The sequence below is a fragment of the Geotrypetes seraphini genome, chromosome 2 (genome assembly GCF_902459505.1).
Source record: "Geotrypetes seraphini chromosome 2, aGeoSer1.1, whole genome shotgun sequence".
Taxonomy (NCBI): domain Eukaryota; kingdom Metazoa; phylum Chordata; class Amphibia; order Gymnophiona; family Dermophiidae; genus Geotrypetes; species Geotrypetes seraphini.
The window spans coordinates 236,014,976-236,042,610 of record NC_047085.1 but is presented as its reverse complement, the minus strand read 5'-3'; the positions used below and the strand labels follow the sequence as shown (position 1 = coordinate 236,042,610).

General features: G+C 42.8%; 1 protein-coding gene across 4 annotated transcripts in view; it reads left to right on the top strand.

Moving 5' to 3' along the window:
• GRIN2B (glutamate ionotropic receptor NMDA type subunit 2B) overlaps positions 1 to 27,635 on the top strand; it is a 958,742-nt gene that overhangs the window by 127,251 nt on the left and 803,856 nt on the right. Inside the window, exon 1 of one of the 4 annotated variants that reach the window (XM_033935224.1) lies at positions 24,954 to 25,128. The exons of the other annotated variants lie outside the window; for them this stretch is intronic. The gene's annotated coding sequence lies outside the window, so the exon portion shown is untranslated. Of the gene's footprint in view, positions 1 to 24,953; positions 25,129 to 27,635 lie in introns of those variants that run through there. 4 annotated transcript variants of the gene reach the window in all.

Genomic DNA, 27,635 nt, shown 5'->3' with positions numbered 1-27,635 from the left:
CGATCCAGGGCAAGCAGTGGCTTTCCCCATGTCTTTCTCAATAACAGACTATGGACGTTTCCTCCAGGAACTTGTCCAAATCTTTCTTAAAACCAGCTACGCTTTCTGCTCTTACCACATCCTCTGGCAACGAGTTCCACAGCTTAACTATTCTCTGAGTGAAAAAAATTTCCTCCTATTAGTTTTAAAAGTATTTCCCTGTAACTTTGAGTGTCCCCTAGTCTTTGTAATTTTTGACGGAGTGAAAATCGATCCACTTGTACCCGTTCTACTCCACTCAGGATTATGTAGACTTCAATCATATCTCTCCTCAGCCATCTCTTTTCCAAGCTGAAGAGCCCTAACCATTTTAGTCTTTCCTCATATGAGAGTAGTTCCATCCCCTTTATCATCTTGGTTGCTCTCCTTTGAAACTTTTCTAGCACCACTATATCTTTCTTGAGATAAGGAGACCGGAATTGAAAGCAATACTCTAGATGAGGTTGCACCACGGAGCGATACAGGAGCATTATAACATTCTTAGGCTTGTTAACCATCCCTTTTTTAATAATTCCTAGCATTCTGTTTGCTTTTTTGGCCACCACCACACATTGGGTGGAAGGTTTCATCGTATTGTCTACGATGACACCCAGATCCTTTTCTTGGGCACTAATCCCCAAGGTGGACCCTAGCATCCGGTAACTGTGATCCAGGTTATTCTTCCCAATGTGCATCACTTTGCAATTGTCCACATTAAATTTCATCTGCCATTTGGATGCCCAGTCTTCCAATTTCCTAAGGTCCGCCTGCAATTTTTCACAATCCACATTCGTTTTAACAACTTTGAACAGTTTAGTGTCATCTGCACTTCACATCGTTCCAATTTCCAGATCATTTATAAATAAGTTAAAAATCACTGTCCCCTGCAGCATTCCACTGTTTACTCTTCTCCATTGAGAAAAATGACCATTTAACCCTACTCTCTTGTTTTCTATCCGATAACCAATTCCTAATCCATAACAGAACTTTGCACCTATCCCATGACACTTTAATTTTCTCAGGAGCCTCTCGTGAGGAACTTTATCAAAAGTTTTCTAAAAACCTAGAACATAAGAAATGCCTTCACCGGATCAGACCCTAGGTCCATCTAGTCCGGTGATCCACACACGCGGAGGCCAAGCTAGGTGCTCCTTGTTGGAGACCCTGATTTCCCGTATCCCTCGATGTGATTTGCAAGGAGGTGTGCATCCAACTTGCGTTTGAATCCCAGAACGGTAGTCTCCATCACAACCTCCTCCGGGAGAGCATTCCAAGCGTCCACCACTCTCTGTGCGAAACAGAACTTCCTGACATTTGTCCTGGACTTGCTGCCCCTCAGTTTCAGTCCATGTCACATCTGAAAAAGTGAATAATGCTGTTTCTTGGTCTATTTTGTCAAATCCTTTTAATATTTTAAAAGTCTCTATCATATCTCTTCGTAGTCTCCTCTTTTCAAGGGTGAACAGTCCCAGTTTTCCGAGGCGTTCTTTGTGTCTCAAATTCTCCATACCTTTGATTAGTTTCGTGGCTCGCCTCTGCACCTTCTCCAGCAGGGTTATATCTTTCTTAAGGTATGGAGACCAGTGTTGGACACAATACTCCAAGTGTGGTCTGACCATCGCTCTATAAAGCTGCATTATGACGTCCGCCGATCTACTCGTGATGCCCTTCTTTATCATGCCCAACATCCTGTTTGCTTTCTTTGCCGCTGCCGCACATTGAGCCGACGGCTTCAGGGTCTTGTCTATCAGTACCCCTAAGTCTTTTTCTTGTTCGCATTTACCTAATGTTACACCTAACATTCTATATTCATGTTCCTTATTTTTCCTACCCAGATGCATCACCTTGCATTTGTCTATGTTAAAATTCATCTGCCACTTTTCCGCCCACTTCTCCAGCTGGTTCAGATCCTTCTGGAGATCCTCGCAGTCCCTTTGATAGCCAACTGCCCGACATAGTTTTGTGTCATCTGCAAACTTGATTATATTGCTTGTTTCCTCTTCCAGGTTATTTATAAAAATATTGAACAAAATGGGCCCAAGAATCGAGCCCTGGGGCACGCCGCTAATCACCTTCGCCCAGTCAGAGAATTTCCCATTTACGCTTACCCTCTGCATTCTGTTCTCTAGCCAATTGCCGATCCATCTGAGTACGTCTCCTTGTATTCCATGACTTAGTAGTTTCCTCATAAGCCTTGCGTGCGGGACCTTGTCAAACGCTTTCTGGAAGTCCAAGTAAATTATATCCACCGGTTCTCCGCTATCAATTTGTTTGTTCACCTTCTCAAAAAATTGAAGTAAATTTGTCAAACATGACTTCTCCTTCCTGAAGCCGTGTTGACTAGCTCTCATTAGATCTTGATTTTCCAGGTGTTTCACAATGCTATCTTTAATTAGTGATTCAACCATCTTCCCAGGAACCGACGTAAGACTCACAGGTCTGTAGTTACCCGGTTCTCCTCTTGATCCTTTTTTGAAGATTGGGATGACATTCGCTATCTTCCAGTCATCTGGTATTTGCCCGGTTCTAATTGACAGGTTAGCTAAGGTTTGTAATAGTTCTCCAATTTCAACCTTAAGCTCCTTTAATACTCTTGGGTGAATTCCATCTGGTCCAGGGGATTTGTCACATTTTAGTTTGTCAATCTGATAGTATATCTTGTCCAAATCCACATTTACTGTGGCGAGGTTTTCCTCTGTCTCCCTATTTCTGGCATTGTTGTAGTGTCCTCATTGGTGAAGACAGAGGCAAAGAATGAATTTAGCTTGTCAGCAATCTGTTTGTCTTCTTTAATGCATCCTTTTCTTCCTTGGTCGTCGAGAGGGCCTACTGCCTCTCTTGCTGGTTTCTTCCCTTTTATATATCTAAAAAAGGGCTTTAAGTTTTTGGCTTCTTGCGCTATCTTTTCCTCATAGATCTTTTTGGCTTCTCTTACCACTTTATGACACTTTTTCTGGTCGATTTTGTGACAGTTCCAGGCCTCCATTGTTTTTTCCCTTTTCCATTTTTTAAATGAGTTCCTCTTTTCCCTCACTGCATCCTTCACCTCTTTAGATAGCCAAGCTGGTTCTCCTTTATTCTTGTTCCGCCTTCCTTTGGATATCTGTGGTATGTAAAGATTCTGTGCTTCTGTGATGGTGTTTTTCAGTAGGGACTATGCTTGATCAACCGTTTGGATTTCGGCTTTTCCCTCCTTGAGCCATTTACTAACCATGGTTCTCATACTGTCATAATTCCCTTTTTTGAAGTTAAGGGTTGTGGCTTGAGTCTTGATTGGTTTCCCCTTACCGATGCCAATGTTAAAATTGATCATATTGTGATCACTTGTCCCCAGCGGGGCCGTAACTTCTACATCAGCTGTCCTTCCAGTTATGCCATTTATGACCAAGTCCAGGATCAAGGTTCCTTTTGTTGGTTCTCCCACCATTTGTTCAAGGAAGCAGTCTCCTATCATCTCCAGGAACTTTATCTCTTTGCCGCAGATTGACGTTCCCAGGTTCCAGTTTATCCCCGGAAAATTAAAGTCCCCCATGATCGTTACGTTTCCTGATTTACATCCACGGTTAAACTCCTCCATCATTTTTTTGTCTGTTTCCTCTATCTGTCCCGGGGGTCGATAATAGAGGCCAATTTTTATGTCTGCCTCTTTTTGTCTAGGAATCTTTATCCAGAGGGACTCTAGTTTATCTTTTTCTTCCTTCTCCCCTTCTCTAATAGACTCTATTTCTTCCTGGACATACAGAGCAATACTTCCCCCTTTTTTCCCTATTCTATCTTTTCTGTATTGTTTATATCCTTGCAGTGCTGTGTCCCATTCATTTTCTTCATTCCACCATGTTTCAGTTATTCCTATGATATCCAGTTTTTTGCTTCTTGCTAGTGCTTCTAGTTCTCCCATTTTGTTACTTAAGCTTCTGGCATTCGTGTACATACATTTGAGTTTCCTTTCTGCTACTTTCCTGGACTTTTTATTCTTCACATCCCTTTTTGTATCCATTAGCTCTTTTTCATTGCCTCTTGTGATTTCAACGTGTTCTGCTCTTTTACCTATACAGTTGCTTGTAGTTTCCTCAGGTTCTCCTGATGTCCGGGCCATCGACTGATTATCGACTGTCAGCTCTCCCCTGATCTTTAGTTTAAAGCCTTCTCAATGGTCTTCTTCATGTTCTCAGCCAAGACTCTCGTTCCTTGTTTGGTGAAGCGTAGTCCGTCCTTTCTATAGTACCTGCTTCTTCCCCAGAATGTTGTCCAGTTGCGCACGAAGTTGAAACCCTCTTCTATGCACCATCGCCTCATCCAGGCGTTGACTGCTCTCAGTTCATTCTGTCTCATTTCGTCCGCTCTCGGTACCGGGAGGATCTCGGAGAAAGCCACTTTCACCTCCCTGACCTTTAGTTTCCTTCCGAGTGAGCGGAGTTGGTCCTTCATTTCCTCCCTGTCGTATTTCCGTCCGCTGACATCGTTTATTCCCACGTGGATAAGCACAGCAGTGTCCTCTCCTCCTGCTCCGTCTATGATCCTGCTGGCCACGTCCTTCACTCTTACACCAGGCAGGCAGGTAACCAGTCTATCCTCTCTTCCTCCTGCGGTGTGGCTGTATGATGGAATCTCCAACTATGATCCCTATCTTCCTTAATTGGGGGTTCCTTGGGGGTCGTAAGTTCGTATCCAAGGTGTAAGTCCTTTCTTCCTCCTTCTGTGATGCATCCTCAGATGGTCTATCATCTCTGCTGAGTGTGTGGACATCCTCGGCCTCCTTTTCTACCTTCCCGTCAATTGCATTGTCGCCTCCTTCCATATTGCCTAGTCCATCCTCCTGGGTTGTTCGGGTACTGATCTCAAGCTGCTGGTGGGCTTCTTCGATGAATCTCTCCAATTCCTCAATCACTTTGCTGGCGCTGGACTCCACCAGCAACTTCTCCTGCATGCGGTTTTCTTCTTTCATGGCGAGGAGTTCTTCTAGTTTCTCCACAGTTCCCTCCAGCAACCGGACTTGCTGTTTGAGGCTATCCAGCTCCTTGCACCGACTGCAAATGTATGCCCTAGTCCCCGAGGGGAGGTAGTCATACATACTGCAGCTGGTGCAGAAGACTGGAAAGCTCATCTTCTGGCTTCCGAACTGCCTCTGCTTTATGTGTGAACCTTCTGTACCAATAAGTTGTGTGAGTCCTACTTCTTGTTAGCTGTCCTCCTTCTGTGCTAGTCGTCTGTGTGTGTGTATAAAACAGATTGTAACTTACATTTTGGGATTTTCAGATGGTTGGCCTTGCTTCCTGGCTCCTTCTTAAGGCGTCTTCGCAAAAGCGCTCTCGCTAAGGCGAGCGCCTTTGCCGCTCACCTTCGCCGCGCGCCGAATGGCTGCGCTCCGTTGGCCCCCCCCTTTTAAGGGGGAGTCGGGTCACGCTGGTGGTGACGCGCTGGGGGTGGGCAGAGCTACCTCTCGCCTATCCCACGCTGCCTGCTGTTTCCTTTTGCCTTCCCCTCTTGTCAGTGCTTTTAAATCCTGCTTCTCCTCTCAGGTAATTTAAATCCGGTGCCTTCTGCCTCCTTCACCGGCTGGGACTTTTCTCCACGGCTCCTCCTTTTAAGGGGGAGTCAGGTCGCGCTGGTGGTGACGTGCTGGGGGTGGGCGGAGCTACCTCTCGCCTACCCCACGCTGCCTGCTGTTTCCTTTTGCCTTCCCTTCTTGTCAGTGCTTTTAAATCCTGCTTCTCTTCTCAGGTAACTTAAAACCGGTGCCTTCTGCCTCCTTCACCATATCAACTGGCTCACCTTTATCCACATTCTTATTCACACCTTCAAAGAAGTTAAGCAAATTGTTGAGGTAAGATTTCCATAGGCTGAACTCGTGCTGACTCCGTCTTATTAAATCATGTTTGTCTACGTGTTCCACAATTTTATTTTTTATAATTGTTTCTACCATTTTGCCCGGCACTGAAGTGAGGCTTACTGGTCTGTAATTTCCCGGATCTCCCCTGGAGCCCTTTTTAAAAATCGGCGTAACATTGGCCACCCTTCAATCTTCAGGTACTACATTTTAGCGACAAGCTACAGATCACTAACAGCAGGTCAGCAATTTCATGTATATGTTCTTTTAGTACCCTGGGATCCATACCATCCAGTCCTGGCAATTTACCACTTTTTAACTTGTCGATTTGGTCTAATCTAATCTAATCTAATGCTTGACTGTATATACAGAGTCATCAATCAAGGAAAGCTCGACTCGGTTTACAGTAGTTAAGTTATCAAATAAAAAAACAGAAAAGAATAAGACTAAGTTTGGTAAAGTTAATTTTCAAAATGTTTAGCAAATAAAGTAGTTTTTAAGGATTTGCGAAAAGGTTGAAGTGAGCCGGAACTCCTTAAAAGAAGTGGAAGGTCATTCCACAGTTGAGAGAGCTTAAAAATCAAAGAGTGACTGAAAAACGTAACTCCCTTAATCCCTTTTTTGGAAGGAAGAGATAATTTGAATTGTTGATCACCTCTTGCAAAAGATTTGGTTTAGTACATCTTCCAGATTTACCGAGATTTTTTTCAGTTCCTCCGCATCATCACCCTTGAAAACCATTTCTGGTTCAGGTAGATCTCTTACATCTTCTTCTGTAAAGACTGAAGCAAAGAATTCATTCAGTTTTTCCGCTATGGCCTTATCTTCCCTGAGCGCCCCTTTTGCTCCTTGATCATCCAATGGTCCCACAGATTCTCTCACAGGTTTTCTGCTTCTAATATACCTAAAAAAAATTGCTATGGGTTTTTGCCCCTTTTGCAAGTTTCTCTTCATATTCTTTCTTAGCTGTCTTTATCAATGCTTTCCATCTAACTTGCCAGTGCTTGTGTTTCTTCTTATTTTCTTTATTCAGATCCTTTTTCTATTCTTAAGGATGTTTTTTGGCTCTAACAGCCTCTTTCACTTCACCTTTTAACCAATCCGGTTCTCGTTTCCTCTTCTTTCCACCTTTGCTGATACGTGGAATACATCTGGTCTGGGCTTCCATGATGGTATTTTAAAATAACATCCACGCCTGATTTACAGTCCTAACCTTTGCAACTGATCCTTTTAGCTTTTCTTTTTTAACCATTTCCTTCATTTTATCATAGTCGCCCTTTCAAAAATTAAACGTCCCTACAGTAGATTTCTTTTGCGAAGTTATTCCCGGTATCAGCTCAAATTTGATCACGTTATGATCACTGTTTCCCAGCGGACCCAACACACTCCTGTACTATTTCTTGTATTCCACTAAGGACCAAATCTAAAATAGCACCACCTCTTGTCGGTTCCCGGCCCAGTTGCTCCATGAAGCAGTAATTTATGACATTTAGGAATTTTACCTCCCTAGCACTCCCCGATGCATCATTTAACCAGTCAATGCTGGGTTAATTGAAATCTCTCAAGTACTCAAATTATGTCCTATTGGAAACACAACAGGGGAACCTACCGAGACACTAGAAGGAATATCCATTGCACTCATACACAGACCCACTCACTCAAAAAACAACCAAGAAAAAGTGGAGAAAAAGCCTCAGTTCAGCTTCATATGGCAAAAAACTCCACTTAAAGACCACAAAAAAGTAAGGTCCAAATTGTATCAATGAAATTAGCAGTGAAAAACACAATAGTAGTCCACTTAGGAACCACCTAAAAAAACATCAGTAAGCTAAATTTCAAAACATCCAAAGGTGTGAGCACAGCATACAGCACGTATTAAAGTCTCAAACACTGTCAATGGGAAGCAGGGAAAACAAAACCACTTAGCTGCAGACGGTATCCAAGCTGTCTTCCATGCACCCAAACGGTGCTAGCCTGCTCGGCCCCACGGCCACTCCTGCCCGACGGGGAAATCTCTGTTTCGCCTAGCTGTATCAGGGGAAAAATTTCAGCCTACTCCACCGGCAACCGTTGAGTGCAGTTCCAGTACTTGTTAAGCCTCATCTAAACACGCCTGAGCTTTTAAGTGTTTGGATGTGTGCAGTTCCAGTACTTGGTGAGCCTCAACGGTTGCTGGCGGAGTAGGCTGAAATCTTGGATACCATCTGCAGCTAAGTGTCATGGGATAGGTGCAAAGTTCTGTTGTGGATTAGGAATTGGTTATCGGATAGAAAACAACACTCCTAAAAATGGTCAATAAGTATCAAAAATTTCCAAATCCAGTTTGAATATAAAATTTCAACTCAAAAAAGCATTCACAGACAGTTGTGCTTTTAACATTTTCTTAAAATTCAATCTAGCAGCACACAAACGCAAAATTCCTGGCAAGGTATGCCACAACTTTACACCCGCTACAGACAACATAGTCGCACCAATCTTAATGTGGGACATTAACATCTTACTTTCTGAACATAATTTCATACTGTTTTCTGAGCTCAGACTTGATGTCTACTTCTGAGGAATGCGAGAAATGAGAACTTTGTAATAGTGATTACAGAGATGGATTCAGTAGCTGAAACAAAAGAAATTTCTGGTATACTCAAGTGATTTGGATACCAGTCAGCTCATGAGGGCAGAGACTCCGCCCACTGCTGCGGGTACTTCAGATATATTTCTGGTTTTGATCTTAAAGCTGCCATAACTTTTCCCCAGAACTAATGTCTTCTAAAGTAGTGTATGGATGCGTCTCTGTCTCAAAGCACACATATTTAAACTGTATTTATTGTGGAGTTTCCTCCAGATTGGATTTTTAAATACCTCTTGGGCAAATAAAAGTGTAACAGTTGGAGCCATAATAGGTTACTGCTTACAGTATTTTCCATTCTATATTGAAATGCAGAGTTAAACTATCCAGAGAGAGGTCTCAGATGTGTTCATTAAAATGTTTCACCCTGGCCTGCTGTAACATGCAATTGACCACCGATTACACTGAACCTTAGAATTCATGCTCAGAATATTCCCTGAATGAGAATTACATTAAATATAGGCAACCAGAGGGGTAGCCATATTAGTCTGTACTAGCAAAACTGACAAGAAGATTATGATGTGTTATAGGCTGACTCATTTATGGGGCTATGAGCTTCCGAAGGCTAGCTGTCTTTGTCAGATATGAAGTGAACTTCAGTCCTTGAAAGCTCATACTTCAATAATTCAGGAAGTTTATAAGACACCACCAGCATCTTTGTTCAAAGAATCAATTCTTCACTCTTTCAAAAAGTACAAAAAACAGGGGGCACTAATTGGAATTACATAGAAATGCTTTTAAAACAAATAGTAGGGACTATTTTTTTGTCCACTTGAAGAATAGTTAAGTGCTGGAACTCGTTGCCAGAGGATGTGGTAACAGCAGTTAGTGTAGTTGGGTTTCAAAAAAAGGTCTAGGCGAGCTCCTGGAGGAAAAGTCCATAGTCTGCTGGATCAGTAGCATGGAATGTTGCTACTATCTGAGTTTCTACGATACTTGCTTTAAAAGTTTTTTATGCATCAGTGTCCAATTTCTATTTTATTTTATTTTATTTTTTTATTATTTATTTATCATTTTATAATTGATTATCAAATATAAACTTGTACAAAAAGTAAAATTTTAAGTTTAGGGATACATAACCATGTACATCATATTTAAGTCCAAAATACAAAGAAGCAAATGAATAATACATATCCATATTTTCAAAAAAGAAAAGGCAAAACTCCATTATATTACTTAAATTTTATACTCAAGTCCACTTTGAGGATCTAGATGTGCAGGGGACAGTTTAAATTAAGAAAGAAAACAAAGAATGCTAAGATTAATCTAAGCTGGGCTCAAAGTTCCCCCCAAAACTTCCAATCTAGGGCTAGGTCTTATCATCCTTTTCTTTATCCAAGCGAGACAGCGACAGGAAGGTCACCAGCTGGGAAAGATCAAAGAAAACAAATTTCTGAGAAGAATAATATATTATGCATTTACATGGGTGACGTAAATAAAAAGTTGCCCCTAAGGCCAACACCCCTGGCTTTAATAATATAAATTCTTTACGACGCCTCTGGGTTTCTCTGGCGAGATCAGGATACATTTGTATCTGCATTCCTAAGAATATTTTCAGATTATTTTTAAAGAAGAGTCTCAGCAACCAGTTTTTGTCCGGGGCCAATCAATTTCTATTTTATAATTAATATAACACTTCTATTAACCCACTACTTTTTATCATTCAAATGATGCCCCATTTTAACAACAAACTCATACAATACTTTGCCACATCTTGTCATACCGTCACCTTTTTCTCCCACTCTCCTTTACCATACATTGTATTTGTCTTACTAAAATTACCATACCATGCTACAAATTCACATGCTATGTCCACTACAAAATAGTTGCCATCCCTTGGCCATCACACTAGGTTCCACCATGTTAAGAGCCGTACTGTTGTTAGCCACACTTGTATACAATGTTTACCATTCTAAGTTGCCTTCCTATGTTTTTGTCATAAAGTGCTCCTCATGCTATGTCACACCGTACCATGTTTGTCATGTTATGTTGTACCATGCTTTGATATGGTCTCAGGACTCAAGGATCTCCCGTATGAGGAAAGGCTGAGTAAATTGCAGCTATACTCACTCGAGGAGTGTAGAGAGAGGGGAGACATGATTGAGACGTTCAAATATATCACGGGCCGTATCGAGGTGGAAGATGATATCTTTTCTCTTAAAGGACCCACGGCCACAAGAGGGCATCCGCTGAAAATCAGGGGCGGGAAATTTCATGGCGACACCAGGAAGTATTTCTTCACTGAAAGGGTGGTTGATCATTGGAATGAACTTCCACTGCAGGTAATTGAGACCAGCAGCGTGCCAGATTTTAAGAAAAAATGGGATAGGCATGTGGGATCTCTTAGGGGAAGAAGTTAGGCGGGTGGGTCATTAGAGTGGGTAGACTCGATGGGCCGTGGCCCTTTTCTGCCATCATTTTCTATGTTTCTATGTAAACTTGTAACTCATTCTGAGCTCTCTTGGGAGAACAGGATATAAAACCAAATAAATAAATCGGTCTGACCCTACTACAACTACTATTTATCATTTCTATAGTACTGAAAGGCATCGCAGTGCTGTACATTTAACATGCAATAGACGGTTCCTGCTCAGAAGAGCTTACAATCTGTATGGGTATTCTTATGTTTTTGCATTATTTTTCACAAGTATAGACAGATTCACATGCAACCTAGTGGCAGATGCAAGATAATAAAATTCACTTATTTTATTTATGTATTTAAAATATTTATTATCCACCTAAAACTTAGGCTGCTTACAATAAAAACATCTTTAAAATAGTTCCCATGTATTTTTCCCCATTCACTTATTGGAGTATAACCCAGTTTTGTTTTTTTTTATCTTGCATTTCTGATCTCTGCCCTCTCCAATCTATTGTGTCCTGCCTTGCCAGTTCCCCTTTGTCTGAGCACATGCTAATTTGTTTGGCTAGCAGCTGACTTGCAAGTCATTTTCACAGCAATTAGCAGGTATTTAGGCTAGTATGCATCTCATTTGTTATTGTTTATAGCAGCCGAGCAACAGGGGGTTTAACATCATGTCAAATCATAAGTGATGCGTTCTAGATATCAGCTGTTCGGAAATGTCTGCGAGGGGAAATCCTAGTGTTCTCAATGAGGCCGGACAACACGGAATGGCACACTTCACTCTTTGTAATTGACAGCAGGCACAGTGCATGATAAAATAACCACTCATCCAGTGAAAAAATAGGCACAAGAGGAAAAGTGAAATCCGGGTGAGGTTCTTTTAAAAGGCCATTTTTTTTTTCTTTCATAAATCAGCATAAACAGGGTTAGGTTAAGGTTGGCTGATGCCCTAAACACAGCCCAGCAATGGTGCCCCTCTGCCCTACCATTGCTTACCTGACAAGACGACAGTGCATTCTTTTACAAAGATGCGCTGCCAAGCAGCACACGCTAAATGCCGAGCTGCCCGTTCTGTTCCTAAGGGCAATTCGGCATTTTAATCACAGCTTTTTAAAAGCCTGCCTAAAACTCAAAAAACGCTGAGGAATATAATTATTGTATGAAACAAAACATCATATATATTTATCATGATTAGAAAAACACTGAAATTCAAGTTAAAAGGCGATAGATTCCGTACAAACGTAAGGAAGTTCTTCTTCACCCAAAAAGTGGTAGAAAACTGGAACGTTCTTCTGGAGGCTGTTATAGGGGAAAATACCCTCCAGGGATTCAAGACAAAGTTGGACAAGTTCCTGCTGAACTAGAACGAACACAGGTAGGGCTGGTCTTGGTTAGGGCACTGGTCTTTGACCTGGGGGCCACCGCGTGAGCGGACTGCTGGGCACAATGAACCACAGGTCTGCCCCAGCAGCTGCAATTCTTATGTTCTTATGGATGTAGGGGATGGCAGTAAACGAGTTAAGGGTATGATAGCTAGGGGGAAAAAAGCTCTGTGGTGACCCCCTTCCCTTGGTTACCCTCAGCACTGCTTAATGGTTATTCAGGGGCTGAGCCAAAAAGGGGATTCCAACCTTAAGGAGCACTCTCAGAAACAAAAAGGAAAATGTAGAGCCCTTTTATCAGCCAGTGGCGTAGTAGGGGTGAGTGGTGCCCCTCCCCCACCCTCTTCCTCCCCCCTCCCCCCCGGTTGCACACATGCCCTTCTCTTTCCCGGTGCCTTTTTAACTTCTCTGGCGTGAGCGGCATGCTCACGTCGGTGTCGGCTCGCCCTTTGACGTCACTTCTTAGGAGCGAGTCCCGAAAGTGATGTCGGAGAGAGCGCCGATGCCGACGGGGGCAGCAACCTCGTGCCGGGGAAGTAAGAAAAAGTCTGGGGAAGGCAAGGGGTGCACACATGGCAAGGAGGAAGGGTGCCACACCCTTAACAAGACAGCTCCCGGGGCGGACCACCCCCCTTGCCCCCCCTTTACTGTACCACCGTCATCAGCAGCACCAGGACACTGCATGCACTGCAAAGAGAGGGCCAGTGTTTGCCATCAGCTCTGGATGCAGCCCAGCCTTTCCTTAAGCTGTAGGAGGGACTATGGGGATTGCAGTGCATAAAGAAAGAGACTGGCAGCTGCTAGAGCTTATTTCTTGATTAGGGTCTTGTCCTCAGGTTCAAAGGAGAGTGTTTGCAGGTGAAAAAGAGAGAGAGTCCATAAAAAGGATGTATTAAAGAGATTCTGTCAGATCTGCTAAACTAAAAATGGCAGATATTTCTTTATAACTGTGGTTCAGCAGCAGGGTAAAGCAATAAAAGAAAAAAAAAGACTCTGCAATATACTGCAAAATGACCTAGCACAGGAGTAGGCAATTCCGGTCCTCGAGAGCCGGAGCCAGGCCAGGTTTTCAGGATATCCAGCATGAATATGTATGAGATGGATTTGCATGCATTGCCTCCTCGAGATACAAATCTATCTCATGCATTTTTATTGTGTATATCCTGAAAACCTGACCTGGCTCCGGCTCTTGAGGACCGGGATTGCCTACCCCTGACCTAGCAGGATGATCCAGACATGTCACTTCAACCTTATAGCCTTTCCTGCTGCACCTCAGAACAAATGATTAAAATGTCCAAAATCAGAATGAAGGATATAAGGCCCCACCATGGTGCAACTTGTGCATTGCAAGGCAAGTGTAATTCTTTTCAGCACCATGTGAGACTTATGCAATGCTGTATAACAGGGGTAGGGAACTCCGGTCCTCGAGAGCCGTATTCCAGTCGGGTTTTCAGGATTTCCCCAATGAATATGCATTGAAAGCAGTGCATGCAAATAGATCTCATGCATATTCATTGGGGAAATCCTGAAAACCCGACTGGAATACAGCTCTCGAGGACCGGAGTTCCCTATCCCTGCTGTACAAGCATGTGTGTGTTTCGGAACTGTGTAGGTCAAATGGTTTGGGATACTTCTTGCAAAAGTTTCACATGGCCCATATGAGAGAGGTACAAATTTTGTGGTGGCTCTGTGAGACTTTTTGCCTAGGTTCCTTTTTCTCAAAACAGACATTTTAGTGTAACTTTGGCCCCCTTTTATCAAACGTTTTAGCGCTGGCTCACTTGGTAAATGTACCAAAGCTCATAGGAATTGACAAAAGGGGGCCTTAATTTGCAGAGAAATGTCAAATTTGTGAACAGTGGCTGTATTCAATCAATCACAAATATTAAAGAAACGGGCCTCAAAATCCGTAGGAAATTTTGACTCCAACAGTGAGATGACAGTCCCTCTTAACAGGTCTTAATTGGCCCCACCGCAGGAAAATAAAAACGGAGAAGAAAAAAACTTCTAAATAGCAGAAAAAGTTCTCAGGTTAAAAAATCCGCATATAATCACAAAATACGATCCAGTCCATTGACCACAGATTAAGAAGAGTTAAAAACTTCATAAATAAAGAAGAATTTAAAAAAAAAAAAAAAAAATCACCACTTAGCTTTAATCGTAGTGAACACGGTTTTCAGTTTAGATGTAAGTTAGGTAAGGTGTCCATTTCTCTTATTTTTTTGGTAGGTAGATTAATGCAGCCCCACCATAGGATGGAATTGTAGAGTGGTGGATCCTCCTTCTGCAAATAGATTTCTGAGGGGAACTTTTCCAGAAGTGAGCGAATGAACACACTGAAGTCCTGTAGAATAATAGAACAGTTATTATTTCAGGAACTCAACTGAAAATGAAAAAGTTAAGCCACAAATAAGTAGAATTATACATTTTTACAGTGTATACCAGTTTTCAGAAATACTCTGCCAGTAGTGGGAACAAAAAATTAGTACCAAAAAAAGAGAGAAAATTCAAGATGGTAGTTTTCTCTCTCCGTATTCGCTGTGATAGGGGATTAACAGAACTGCAAATACAGAAAAAACTGCAAATAACTTTTTCATATATTATTTGCTGTTTTCTGTTAAAAACCATCGTGAATATGGTGAAACCGCGAATAACATGGTGAGAGATCTGGCCTGTAAATGAAGGAGAGGCAAAACACGGTGAAGAAAGTGCTGGGAATCGGCAGTTTTCTCTGTAAACCCTTGGAATTGGCGATTTCTCTGTAAGCTGATGTAATTTAGGGGGGGGGGGAGGAAGGAGCCAGCAAGCTAAAAACCATGAATAATCGAAACCGCAATTGCTGAAACCGCAAATACGGAGGGAGAAGTGTATTTCTAAAAATGTAGTTGAAGTGACCTAGGGCTCCTTTTACAAAGGCGCGCTAGTGGTTTTAGCGCACGCGTTAGCTGCTACCGCCTCCTTTTATGCAGGCGGTAATTTTTCAGCTAGCACGCGCTATAGCGCACACTAATCTTGTGCGTGCGCTAAAAACGTTAGCGCACCTTAGTAAAAGGAGCCCCAAGTTTCACCTAACAATATTGCATCTATTGGCCATTTTCTTCTATTGCTTTCACGCAGCAGCCGCAAGATTGACCGGCTCCTGCCTAGCGTCAGCTGTTCCTGAGGAAGGGGGAGTACTCCCCCGAAACGGAGTCCCGTAGGACGTGTGGTGATACGCTGATCGCCTTTTTGAAGAAGCTAAGTATCTTCTTTTGAACTTGCTGGTCGAATTTGGACACTTGTTTTTTGTTAGCCCCCCTGGATCAGGGATAGAGACTACTCACTACGAGTGAAGATTAAGTAAGCACTTTAAGCACTTTTTGTGTTATTTTGCACTAAACTCACTGAGAGCCCAAGGATGTTTCACAGTTGACACCTTTTGGTGTAAGCCAGTGACAGCCGTTGCCTCCGTCCGGAGGTGGCTGTGTGACTGAGGGCTCTCTACACAATTCTAAGTTATATTTTCTTAGGTTATTTTTAGTGGAACAGTTCAGTTCCTTCATTCTCTTAGCGGGTGGTCTCTACCCCTGATCTCAGTTATCGTCTAGGGGCTTGGGAGTCTTTTTTGTTCTTTGAGTGTTGCAGCTCCCATCTTTTCGGGTTTTTCTAGCTTCTGTAATTTAACAAGACATTTACATGGACATTTTAGATAAAATGATGCCTCAAGAGCCAAAACTCTTGATCTTAACTTCAAAAATTCTTTCCTTCTTAATTGTGTGTCTCTTGAGACATCAGGAAAAATTCTAACCAAATCTCCACAGAATTTGGTCAGCCTATTTTTAAAGTAAAGTTTCATTATAAGCATTTTATCTATCTCACTCATGCATGTTATTACCAGAGTGGACCTACTCTGGATCATATCTTGACCATCTTCCAAAAATTCTGTCTTTCAATTTTCTATACTGTTCTCCCAAGAGAGCTCAAAATGTTTTTTCCCTGCCTGTCCCAGTGGGCAATTCAAATGTCCAAGTGCCATTTTATGCTGTTTCTTGGGACAACTTTCTTCTTTGAAAATGAGCCCCGTAGCATTTAGCCTTCATACCAATACATAAAGTCTTTTATTTGAGCAAGTAGTAAACTTGATACAGCCATTAAACATATATTTTTTTATTTTATTGTTTTTATATCTTTGAACATTGCTCTAGAATTGGAATACAATGATGTAATAGACCATCTGTAGCCATTCAAATGTGATTGATGTCACAGAGTCTACTTTCCTGGTGCTAAAATGACTTTAGAAATTCAGCTGGAAGGCCATTAGCCATAACTGATGGGAAATCAAATTAGGAAAAGGCTCTATGAAGTGTGCTACACTTATTGAATTGGAAAACGTATTTGGGGCGTGCTAGACCTGACAGCACTCCAGAACTCATACCAGCATTGTGCAGAGCAGGCTGGAACAATGCCCAGGTTGCTATCAAAACTATTAATGGATTCAAGATTTATATGAGGCACGTCAGGCTTCAAACTCAATTTCAAGAAACAAAAATGAATATGCTAAATAGTAAATATGGCAGATACAGATCAAAATAGCTCTTCCAGTCTGTCCAATTTGGGTAGATAACGCATAAAAATTTGAACATGGCAACCCAACTCCCAGTTTACCTTCTTCCATGTTCATCGTGTAAAACACTAAGGTAGCACCATTTTAGGACTGCAGTTGTCACAACATAGATTGCCTTTAGTTTTTTTTCTCAGAGAAATAATGGTTTACATCTGTAAACGTTGCTTAATGCATGCACAAATGTTTTCATTTTCTGTAAACCGCCTAGGTACTATATCAAATACAATAAACTTGAATTTGAACTTCTGACCTTTTGTTTCTAGAGATCCCCTATGTTTGTTCTGTGCTGTTTTCAATTTTCCCACCTCCTCTGGGAAAGCATTCTAGGTGTCCTTTACACAAAAAATATATGTCGGTGGTGTTCCTGAACCTAACCCCCAAAATATTTGTCGGTGGTGTTCCTGAACTTAACCCCCCAAAATTTGTCGATGGTGTTCTTAAACCTAACCCCCAAAATATTTGTCGGTGGTGTTCCTGAACCTAACCCCTAAAATATTTGTTGGTGGTGTTCCTGAACCTAACCCCCAAAATATTTGTCGGTGGTGTTCCTGAACCTAACCCCCCAAATATTTGTCAGTGGTGTTCCTGAACCTAACCCCCCAAATATTTGTCGGTGGTGTTCCTGAACCTAACCCCCCAAATATTTGTCGGTGGTGTTCCTGAACCTAACCCCCCCAAATATTTGTCGGTGGTGTTCCTGAACCTAACCCCCCAAATATTTGTCGGTGGTGTTCCTGAACTTAACCCCCCAAATATTTGTCGGTGGTGTTCCTGAACCTAACCTCCCTCCCCTGGAGTTTACACTTGAACTTTCTCTCCATGGAAAAAGGTTGGTTTCATAAGCATTATTGGTATCTTTTTGGCATTTAAATCTCCTCTTTTGCTTCTTTCGTATATCTAGTCTAATCTAATCTAGTCTTCGATTTATATACCAGGTCATTGCCCAACGGAGCTTGACTCAGTTTACAAGTAATTAAAGACCAGCAAGAAAACGAACAAAAGCATAAGAGAAAAATAAGTGTTTTAGAGCAATCAATTCGTTGAATCTTTAGGTAAACTGTTCAAGTATTGTGTAAATAATAAAGTTTTTAGGACTTTATGAAATTGTTGTAACTGACCTATCAATCTGACAGAGTCAGGAAGCCCATTCCACATTTCTACCAGTTTATAAGCGAAAGATTGACTGAGTTTCACGGCCGATTTAATTCATTTGACAGACGGGAACAGTAGTTTATACATTTCAATCTTGATCTCATCTCTTGTTACTTCTGATGGAGACTCTATAACCTAAATGGATCGTCTCTAGGCTGCCACTTTCCTTTTTGAGATATGGTCTCTTGAACTGAGCACAGTGCTTTAGGTGAAGTCTCACCAATGACCTGTAGAGGGGTAAGATCACTTCCTTCTTTTTTTGCTGGTTATGCCAGCATCATAAAAACATAGGGCTCCTTTTACTAAGCTGCGTTAGGGCATTAACGCGCGGAATAGCGCACGCTAAAGTGCCCCACGCGCTAGACGCTAACACCAGCATTGAGCTGGCGTTAGTTCTAGCCACTTAGCGTGGGTTTAGCTTGTGCTAAAATGCTGCGTGCTCTAAAAACGCTATCGCAGCTTAGTAAAAGGAGCCCATAGTTGCCATACTGGGACAGACCGAAAGTCCATCAAGTCCAGTATCCTGTTCCCCAACAGTGGTCAACCCAGGTCACAAGTACCTGGCAAGATCTCAAGGAGAAAAATAAGAGTTTATGCTGCTTATCCTATGAATAAGCAGTTTATTTCCCCAAGCCATCTTAATAATGGCTTATGGACTTCTCTTTTAGGAAATTATATCCAAACCTTTTTTTTTTTAAATCCTGCTAAGCTAACCATTTTCATTAAATTCTCTGGCAACAAATTCCAGAGTTTAATTACCTGTTGAGTGACGAAATATTTTCTTTGGTTTGTTTTAAATCTACTTAGTCGTTTCATTGCATGCCCCCTAGTCCTAGTATTTTTTGGAAAGGGTAAACAAGTGATTCATATCTACTCAGTGTTTTATAGACCTCTATCATATCTCCCTTGAGCTGTTTCTTCTCCAGGCTGAAGAGTCCTAGCTGCTTTAGCCTTTCCATCATTTCCATCACCCTTCTCTGTACCTTATCTAATTTCGCCATATCTTTTTTGAGATGCGGTGACCAGAGCTGCACACAGTGTTTGAGGTGTGGCCACACCATAGCGCAATACAAAGGCATGATAACATTGTCATCTTTGTTTTCTATTCCTTTTCTGGTAATTCCTAGCATTCTATTTGCTTTCTTAGACGCTGCTAGCCACTGAGCTGAGGGCTTCAACATGTCTTCAATGAGGACACCTAGATCATTTTCCTGGACAGTGACTCCTAACGTGGAACCCTGCAGCACATAGCTATAGTTCAGGTTCCTCTTTCCCACATGCATCACTTTGCACTTGTTCACATTAAACGCCATCTGCCATTTTGGTGCCCAGTCTCCTAAGGTCCTCTTGCAATTTTTCACAATCTTCTTGCGACTTAACAACTTTGGTCTAGATTCACTAAACTCACCTTTCCGATCCAATCTGTGGGTAATCCCTGGCCGAGTCTTGCTGGGCGACCGATTCATTAAAGAGTCCCCATGCAAATGATCTGATTGGACACACGCCCACAAGCGATCCCGACGCATGCGCAGACCATTCTCTCTGCCTGGGGATGTGATCCGCTCATGCATTTGCTCTCCGCACAAGCTTAAGGTCAAAACAGAAGGGGGGAGGGGTGGCTGCACTCGCTGGGCCCACGAGAATCATTTCAAGGGAACAGAACACGCTTTGCAGGTAGATTGGAACAACTAAACAGAACATGCCGTAGTGCAGCCCCGCTTTAAACCTGCGGATTAATACTGCAGGTTAAAAACACGGTTTTGCAGAGAGGCAGGGCGGCAGAGAGAAAGGGTGGCAGAGAGCAGAGGCAGGGTGGCAGAGAGCAGAACACTTTTTGCACAAGGGAGATGTTTTTTATTTTGATGGTTTCAGGGCTGCAGGGTAGGGATTTCGCTTCTTTTTGGATCGGTGATCCCAATCGGTGTTCATTCGTTGGTTTAGTGAACTGCTGCCTTCCTACTTTGCATGCCATTTTCCCTCATTTGCATGTGCGGATCGGATCGGGATCGGATCGGCCAGAAGGTTAGTGAATCGGGTCGGGGTCGGAGAAGACTCGCACAAAGCTTAGTGAATCTAGCCCTTTGGGCTAGATTCACTAACCTGCCCGATCGTGTCTGATCCATGTGCAATCAGTGGCAGGCCGATGAATTCTCAACGTGTCCTCATGCTGGAGAGCGATCCTCGCGCATGTGCAGACCATCTTTGCCTGTAGATGGTCTGCGCATGCTCACTGTGAATAAAAAGCTGGAATTTTTTTTTAAAAATACAGAACTGGAAACTTTTGTGAGCCTGTGGTTTTAACCCACGGGTCGAATGCGGAGCTGCACCGCGGGTTAAAAGCATGGAGTTGGGGCAGAAAGCAGGAGAAGCAGAATCGAGCAGAGAGCAGGAAAATCGGGGCAGAGAGCAGGGTTTTTTAAACAAGCAATTGGTCCCCAGCAAACGCTTGTTATTTGATTGGGCAGTCCAGTCGGTGTTCTTGAAATTGTTTTGTGAAACGCGTCCTTCCTACTTTGCATGCCGTTCCCCTTCATTTGCATGCACGGATTGGATCGGAGGATGATCCGGCACGTGCATGTCGGAGGAAAATCGGGTCGGTACACGATCGCAAACACGATCGATGGGCTTAATGAATCTAGCCCTTTGTGTCTTCAGCAAATTTAATTATCTCACTAGGTATTTATATATCTAGATCATTGATAAATATGTTAAAAAGCAGTGGTCCCAGCACAGACTTGTGGGGAACCCTACTATTTAACCTTCTCTATTGAGAATATTAACCATTTAACCTTACTCTGTTTTCGGTATTTCAACTGGTTGTTAATCCATTTATTTATTCAATTTTATATACTGTTCTCCCAAGAGAGCTCAAAATGTTTTTCCCCTCTCTGTCCCAGTGGGCTCACAATCTATCTAATGTACCTGGAGCAATGAGGGGATTAGATGACTTTTTGGGGGTCACAATGAGCAGTGAGGGTTTGAACCTACAACTTCAGAAATGTGTGACTCTGCACTTTGCTGCATTAGACTTTAGTTGCCACGTATTTGACCACTTCTCTTAAAAATACTTGTCATTTTGTCTGCTCCCTCAGTGGTGTCCACGCTACTGCGAGTCTTAATATAACCTGCAAAAATACAAACTTTTCCTTTTATCTTCTCCATAACATTGTGGCTATGTGTAAATCGGTTTCAGTTTAGGAAACAGTTAAAAACTCAGCAGTTTGTTACTGCATTTTTGTGATCTATTAAAAGGTATTTGAAGAAAAGAATCTGTTTAATCATGTTTGCTAATGTAATCTTGCGATTTACTAGGTGACATTTGAAGAGAAGAAATTGTTTAATTATGTAGATTTTATGACATGGTTTGTTTTTAATCTTATGTATGTTTGAATTGATGTAAAACCATTTAGTTTTTTTGTAAATGGTATAAAAAAGTAAAGTAAGAAATAAATAAATTGCTCACAGACATACTATACAGAATTTACCCACTAAGGAACCCCCATTAACGGCCTTTCTCTTCTCAGAGTGAATTCCATTTACCTCAGTCCTCTGCTTATCTCTCAACCAATTTCTAATCCAGTCTTCCAGCTTGCTTTCGACACCCAGGCTGCTCAATTTACTGGTACTCATGAATTTCCTAGGTCGGATAGTATTTTTTTTTAAATGATGTTGATTTTTTTTTTTTTTTTTTTTCAAGCATTAAATTACATGAGCAAAAGCAGTGATTTTCCTGAGATGGAACAGGTGTGTGTGTGTGTGGGGGGGGGGAGTACTAATCTGAATTTAAGCGGAATTGCAGTTGCTAATTGGTCTAGGCATTTGAAGAGTTAGGGATGATTGAAGCAGGAAGTTGGATTCTTTCTATCAATGCTGATTGATTAGGCTTTTTTTGTTAATTGATTTAGGCCGGATGCACTAAAGATAGCGATTGTCGCTAAACCTGTTTTGACAGCTTTAGCGGCAATCACATTTGTAGACCCGATGCTCACCGCATGTTTTTTTCCATCGATTGCCCATTTTCTGATCTGGCCATGCAAATTAGCTAAAACCCCCATGCAAACTAGCCAAGCAATTAATGCACTAACATCACTTGGCTATGCATAAAAAAAATACAAGGGTTTTAGTGACCTGAAAAAAATGACACACGAAAAAAGTGACTCATAAAAACGACAGTGTCCCATGAAAAAAAAATAATTTAAACCCACCCCATTGATGGTCCTCCCTGACGACTCTCAATGAACGTGGCACCGGGAATCCTACCCGTGATAATGAAAAATGACAGGAGGGATGCCCATTCCCTTGTGTTATTCGGCCCCCCCTGCCCACATGAGAAAAAATGGCAGGAAGGATGTCCACTCCCTCCTGCTATGCCGACCACATACCACCCAAGGCAGCAAAATGGCAGGAGGGATGCCCACTCCCTCCTGCCTCTGAAGGCCCACTCCCGCTCCAGGCACCCCCCAGTTATCACCTATCCTTCCCCTTCCCCTCTCAAAAGGCAGGAGGGATGCCCACTCCCTCCTGCTACCAGAGAAACCCCCCCAACACCACCCCCACCCCTGAACCCCCTCGTATCTTTCAAAGAAGATGGAGGAGGAAAAAAGCTCAGTCCATAATGCTCAGAGGCCTGCCAGCCCAAAATGGCAGGCCTTCCCCTCTTGGTGCATCATGTGATGCACAGGGAAGGGCCTAAGGCCCTGATTGGCTCAGATGCCTAAGGCCCCGCCCCTTAGGCATCTGAGCCAATCGGGGCCTTAGACCTCTCCCTGTGTATCACATGATGCACCAGGGAGGGGAAGACCTGCCATTTTGGACTGGTGGGCCTCTGAGTGAGACTGACTGAGCTTCTCTCCTGCTCCAACTTCTTTGAAAGGTATGGGGGGCTTTGAGAGGGGTGGGGGTTTAGGGATCTCCAGTGGCAGAAAGGAATGGGCATCCCTCCTACCTTTTTTTTTTTTCAGGGGAAGGGGAAGGTATGGGAATGTTTGGGGTGGGCAGGAAGAAGTGGGCATTCTTCCTGCCATTTTAGTGCTATGAGGAGGGGGGGTTGGCATAGCAGGAGGGAGTGGGCATCCTTCCTGCCATTTTTTTTCTCATGTGGGGGGAGGGGGGTGAATGGCAGAAGGGAATGAGCCTCCCTACTGCTGATTTTCGCTTGCACGGAGGAGGAGATTCCTGGTGCTGCGTTAATCAGGGTCGTTGGGGAGGGGCATCATCAGTGAGGGGGGCTTTTTTAATGGGGCAGGTATTGTGCATGTGTAACACACATAGAATCTGTGCCCATTATAAAAATAAATAAATTAAAATGAGGTTTTCTGCCGGCTCTGTGTATGTGTGAGAGTCGATCTCACAGCGAACAATCAGACGGCAGAATTGGGGATTATGACGAATATCTATGGGAATCATTTGCATGTAAACCTTATGCATAAATAGCTTTGTGAATCAGCCAAAAATGGAATCAGAGAAGACCCACATGGTCTTAGCGATCCTCTTTAGCGCATCTAGGCCTTAATTATTTATAGTATGTATATGGTACCTAACCTGGGTGCTTTACACAAAGGTAACAAAATACACAGTGCATAACAATGAACAAAAGAGGCGAAGGGATAGAGGAAGAGTAAGCACTTTAGTTAGCCAGTAGAAATAAATTTGTATTTATTTTTTTTTCTGAAAATAACCAGAGAATGGTCTTCTTGGATATTAGTTTATCCAAAGAAAAGGGATTAGAACACAAAGATGAGAGGTATAGAGTGACACAGTAAATATTACCACGGTGATACCACAGTTACTGCAGTAATTACTGTGGTAATGGGGACCATGTCAGAAGCTCATACGGTATTACTGTAGTACTGGTAAACTGTTCTGCATAATTGCTGCAGGAAAAGGAACCGACACCATGCGCAATTCTACAGTAATGGGGAGAGAGAGGGAGGAGATGGTACACAGGTATAGGTGGGGAAAGGAATAGGGATAGAAGAAATGCTTTTTATGGATAGATGGGAATAAGGGAGAAGAAAGAAGGAGGAGATGGAACACAGGGATGGGGAAGAGAGTGAAAGGGCAGGGCAGAGTGAGTGCACATGGGTAGATGGAAAGGGAAGACATGGGAAAAGTAGATAGGTTTGAAAAGAATGCAGAAAAATGGAAGAAAGTTGAATGTCAAAAGTTAATGCCAAAGATGAATGTAGGGTAGAAAGTGAAGGAGAGAAAAACAGCAAATGGATAAGAAGGCCCTGGAAATAGAGTTAAGAGCACATTCAGAAGGAAGTATAGCCAGAGACTAGGAAAATGATTAGAAAAATAAAATCACCAGACAACAAAGGTAGGAAAAATGACCTTATTTTCAATTTAGGCCCCTTTTTACAAAGCCTTGCAGCCGAGTGCTGTATGGCAAATGCTCTGATGCCCATTCAATTCCTATGGGTGTCGTAGCATTACCACACTGGCCCACACTGACACCTTTTGTAAATGAGGAGATTAGTGATTGAAATGTGTCAGTTTTGAGAATTTGCATCTGCTGTATATATTTTTCACTATTCAGGAAGAAATTTGTTTCTTTCTATTTCTCTGGTGGTGTACTGCATGCAGAGTCTGGCATCTTAGAGTTTCATTTGTGTATATTTACTTTTAGTTTCTGATTCTGTATTTGCATAGGGTTTATCTGTGTTCTGCATATTGTGATAGTTCCAACCCGTTAGTCAGCCCTGACACACAGATGAGGCAAGAAACTGTGCTTTCAGGCCACAGAGAGAAGCAGATTATTAGTAAAAAGCAGTATAAACCACTCGGAGTTGTCTATCCACCAATTCAGCCTAGGCAGAGCCCTTTTAGCCCAGAGGAGGAAAATCTCCTGAGCGACCACCAGGGGAACCAGAGAGAGCTGAAGCCTGCTGCCACCTCAGCTAGGACTGGGTGTGGTTCAAACAAACTTAAGCCTAGCTTGCAGAAGCTAGCCAGGGCAGTTCAGGAGCAATGGCTGAGAAAACCTCTCCAGCCAAAGCAGCGGGTCCAGGCAGAAGACCCCATGGAATGGCAGGGTCCTGAAGATTCTCAGACACCAGAACCATGCACAGGAGTTGAAAGAACGGACATTAGTGAGCCATAGCCAGTTCCTGCTCCACCAGAGGAAATGGAGATAAACCTCTGCCTGGTAGGCAGGTAACCGTTTTGAGTTTTTTCTTTTGGCTTCTTCTCTTTTGTGTTTGAGAAGGACTGAGGTATTTGTGTGTTTTGTGCCTGGTAAAACCTGGAACTGTTTAAAAGACTTGGGCTGCTAGCAGTGCCCCAACTGCCATAGTGCACTGCTAGAACAGTTTGCTTTTGAGGGTTTTTTTTTGTTAACAGAACCTTGCAGCATTTGTGGGCAGTGCTGGGGAGTATGTAAAGTTGGAGATGTGTATGCTGTGACATCTGGGTGGGATATTTCTTTTTGTGGGATACTTTTTCTTATGTGCCATTGATGGAAAAAGTAAATTTAAAAAAGCTACACAGCAACTTGAGGCTCTGAGGAGCAAACACCTGCCCATGCTAGTGAGAGGCAGGCAAAGGACTTATTAATTTTGCTAAATCTTTGAGAGTTTGGGACTTGTACTGCAAGCAAGGATCTGGTGAAGAGGACTGTATTGGGACTACTGAAGTCCAGGCACCTTACTGGGCTGTGGCCTTCTTGCCAGCCCAAAGCACTGATTTAGTGTTTGGAATTTTTTTTTTTTTCTTTTGGAAAATTGTTTTTCTGGTAATTGCTTTCTGGGCCTGCCTGGGAATAATGCAGCCCAGGAGGAACTGAACCCTTGTAAGACTTGCAAAAGCCTGTCTGAACGAATTATAAGTCAGGGCTCATTTTGTTTTTGTTTTATAGTCTACTGGCATGCTATAATAAACCAAACTTATTCGTTTGGGAAAAGCCAGAACTGTTTGGAAGTGCTTTTGTTCTGTTTGACTTTGCAATACACCTTACTTGCATAGTTTTGGCATACTCGCCCTGAAGGGCCATTCTCCTTTTTGAGTGGCGTGCAGCTGTCGGCCTAGACACCCATCCCGGCATTACAGCTACCCAGCGGAGGCCGAGTGGGTGACAATATATGACCAAGGCCAGGTGTTCTAGTAGGAATAAATGTTGAGAAGCATTATTTGTGTCATGGCTAAGGTGACCATATGTCCTGTTTTGAACGGGACGGTCCTGTTTTCAGACCTCCTGTCCCGTTGTCCCCACAGATAGCTTCGGGACGCCAAAATGTCCTGTTTTCAGGGACAGCGTCCCGCCAAAATGTCCTGTTTTCAGGGACAGCGTCCCGAAGCTGTGCTCGGGAACAACGGGACAGGCGATCACTTCCTGTCTCTCCCTGCTGCAAAAAAAAAAAAAAGCCTCCCCATCTTTCTCCCTGTCTGCTGCACGTACTGCCCTGCCGCTAAACAGCTAAACAGCTGCTAAACCCGACAAGAAGTCTTCTTTCCGACGTCAATTCTGATGTCGGAGAGGACGTTCTGGGCCATCCAATCGCTGCCTGGCTGGCCCAGAATGTCCTCTCAGACGTCAGAATTGACGTCAGAAAGAAGACTTCTTGTGGAGTTTAGCAGCTGTAGCGGCAGAGCAGTAGACAGGGGAAAAGATGGGAAGATGGGGAGGCTTTTTTTTTGCGGCAGGGAGGGAAGGAGATAGGTAGGCAGGCAAGCAGGCTGGCTTTGGCCAGGGAGGGAGAGAGGTAGACAGACAGGCAGCCTGGCTTTGGCCAGGGAGGGAGGGAGAGAGGTAGACAGGCAGGCAGGCTGGCTTGGGGGGTGGGGGTGGGACAAAGAGTGGGGCTAGGGTGGGATTGGGGGCGGGACTGACAATTAATAGATGTCCCCTTTTGATGAAAAAAATAAATGGTCACGTTAGTCATGACCCCAAGTAGGAAGATATTTGTCTGCTCTCCTTCAGCCCTTTTGGACCCAAAATAGCCATCACTTAAAAATTAGCCGAGACCACTGCCCTAGGGTTACCATATGGCTCCAGAAAAAAGGAACTTTCAATGGAAGTAAAACCTGGATGTCTTAATCTGTCCTCCTTTTTCTGAAGCATGTCCAGTTTTGTTTCTTACTGAAAAAGTAATAAGCCATGTGCTATAGATTAATGTTAAGGATTGCCTGTATAGATTTCAAGGTTCATGGAAATGAGTAAGAGAAAAGCACTAAGTTGTTTGCATGTGATATTCTGAAGGTTATACTTGATTGACTTTTTTTTCTTTATTTGCTGGCTTTGTTTTGTTGCTTGGGAATGGACATTGTCTGTGTTTTGGTTTGCCTTCATACTGAGAAAAACACTAAGCCATGTGCTATTGGTTTGCTTTTGCAATGGAAAAAAGCACTAACCCCCCTTTTACAAAACCGTGTAAGAGGTTTTTAGTGCTGGCTGATGCACTGAATGCTCTGCGCTGCTCAGATGGCCACAGAGTTCCTATGAGTGTTAGAGCAGCGCAGAGCATTCAACGCACTGACCGGCGCTAAAACCCTTTTGTGTGGTTTTGTAAAAGGTGTGTGTGGGGAGGTGGGGAATGTAAGTTATTTGTGTGTGATATTCTGAGAGCTGTTCTTGATATGTTTTGCATATAAATAATTAGAACTAAAATTATTGTCAGGACTAAAATATCACTGGTATTGAGTTGATGTTTGGCTTTTTGTGTGCA